The sequence below is a fragment of the Micromys minutus genome (genome assembly GCF_963924665.1).
Source record: "Micromys minutus genome assembly, chromosome: 13".
Taxonomy (NCBI): domain Eukaryota; kingdom Metazoa; phylum Chordata; class Mammalia; order Rodentia; family Muridae; genus Micromys; species Micromys minutus.
The window spans coordinates 14,943,327-14,945,845 of NC_137982.1; the positions used below are offsets into that span (position 1 = coordinate 14,943,327).

Consider the following 2,519-nt stretch of genomic DNA (forward strand, 5'->3'; position numbering starts at 1 on the left):
TAAGTATCTTTATCAGCTTCTTGAGGTATGATTTCAGGTCTGCGTCTTTTTTGTTGGAGTGTTTGGCATTCCGATGTTTGCTGTTATGGGAGAGCTTGGTTCTGGTGTTGCCAGGTTGTCTTTTTTACTTGGGATATACTCTTTCACTTTCCTCTTGCCATCTTGTTGTCAGTAATATGTTCTTGCCTTTCTCTTGTATGTGGTCTGTGTCACTGGATCTCCTCTGGTCCAGGTGGCAGCTGGGCAAGCCCTGTTCTGTCCCCCAAATTCGCTGGGTAGAAACAGATGTTCCAATGCTGTGTTCCTGGTCCCTGAATCAGGCAGGGCGGGGGCTTGCTTTTTGCGTGCACTCTGCAGAGATCTCTCTGCTCCCGGGCTGCCCAGATCTCCTCCTCACCAGTCTTTAAAACTTTAGGAGCTTCTTCATCACTAATTTCTTAGCTCCAACTAACAAGCATCAATAATCCCAGTAATAAAAAGATTTTGCTTAGTTGTTCTAATATCTTATTAAAATCACAGCTGATTCTTTAGCCCCAGCTCACCCAAATCACAGAATCTTCACAATCAAAATAGCAACAGCCCAGATAAGAGTCTTTAATCTGGGACTTGCTTTGAGGGTGCAGATACTAGAAGGAGCAGTCCGGATCCAGCTCATCTCTAGTCCTCGCTCGCCATGGAGAAGAAAAACCTTATCCAGAATGCCAAGCTGGCCTATCAGGCCAAGCGTTATGATGACTTGGCCACCTGCATTGAAAGCCCAGCTGTCCAATGAGGAGCACAACCTGCTGTTAGTGACCTATAAGAACGTGATTGAGGGCTGCAGTTCCACCAGGAGGGTCATCTTGTGCATTGAGCAGAAGACCAACACCGCAAGAAGTTGCAGCTGATTAAGGACTATCAGGAGAAAGTGGAGTCTGAGTTGAAGTCCATCGGCACCACGGTCCTGGAATTGTTGGGTAAGTACTTAATAGCCAATGCAACTAATCCAGGGAGTAAAGTCTTCTATCTGAAAATGAAGGGAGATTATTTCCGGTATCTTGCTGAAGTGGCTTGTGGCGATGATCGAAAACAAATAATAGAAAATTCCCAAGAAGCCTTCCGAGAAGCATTTGATATAAGCAAGAAAGAGATGCAACCTACGTATCCAATCTGGCTGGAGCTGGCTCTAAACTTTTCTGTATTTTACTGAGATCCTTAATAATGCAGATGTTGCCTGCACACTGGCTAAAATGGCTTTTGATGAGGTCATCGCAGAGCTTGATACACTGAACTCCTACAAAATTTTGACTCCTATAAAGACAGTACCCTCATCATGCAGTTGCATAGAGACAACACTGTGGACATCAGGCAGTGCAGGAGAAGAATGTGATGCAGCAGAGGGGGCCGAGAACTAAAGGCATCCAGGGCACCAACCTCCATCCCCTCAAGAAAACTTTTTTATATCTCCATTTCTTATTCCACTTGGATTTCCTCTAGCAAGGAAGCCCATTCATGTGTATAGGATCAACTGCTTATTTCCTTTCTCTGTTATTAACTCTAGCTTGTGTCAAGTTGACACATAAAACACCAGCCTGTACATTCATAAGTATGCTTATGGGGAGATTTGAAATTTGCTTTGCTCTATATGTTACCCTTAAGAAACTATGACAACTATAATGGGCTCTGGTTAAAAAATATACTCTTTATGTTTGAAAATAACCATGTTGCAATTTTAAAACAGAAAACAGTATTCTTTAGGTTTTTTAAAAAGAGTTTTAACTGTTGTAAAATGAATTTGATAATATATACCCATGTATTTTTTCACTGGGGCATAGTTGACTTTTCAAGGAAACCAGTCTTAGAAAAAAAAACTGACCCTTCTTTTTCCAGGAGCTATTCAGTGTCCATTTCCCCAATTCTCCAAGCCTAGTAGTGAAACTGTGTGCCAAGCTTTACATTCCATGCTGGGAATTTTTATATCTTTGACTAGGATAGCTTTGTGCATGCTGTAACAGCTATTGCAAGTTCATAGTGCAGCTTCCCTGTTGTGTTCACAAGAAGTATCCTTGTAGTCATTCATGTAACTGTGTTTGCATTTTTACTGCCCTCTCCACTTCAATGATCTCTGAGCCTCGGGAAATAGGGCTTTGTTATTTGATATATATATGTATATTCCCATTAGGGATAATCATTTTGTGATCTCTTATTCTTTACACTATGGCTAGATGTACGTCTGTGAAAATAACAACATTTAAACACAACTTAAATCACCTTTAGTGACTTTTATAACTTATTTATTTATTCTTATATTTATTATTATAAAGATATCTATTTTTATATAAATATTTACTGACTCACCTATAAGGTTTCACATTTTAGTTATAGTATATGTGCCACTTGTTAATGTAATTTCTTTTACTATGTTATATTATTATGTCCTAAATATTTATATGTCTTTGTACATTTAAATTTCTTTTAACATGTAAGTTATGAGATAAAATATATTTCAGAAAGATAAAAGCTAAGTTGTTGTTGCAAAA

General features: G+C 39.1%; 1 pseudogene across 1 annotated transcript; it reads left to right on the top strand.

The window, feature by feature from the left end:
• Positions 1-673: 673 nt before the first annotated feature.
• Positions 674-1,394, top strand: LOC308428576 (14-3-3 protein theta-like; annotated as a pseudogene). Its single transcript has one exon. The product of its transcript is annotated as a 14-3-3 protein theta-like (transcript).
• The last annotated feature ends 1,125 nt before the right edge of the window (positions 1,395-2,519 follow it).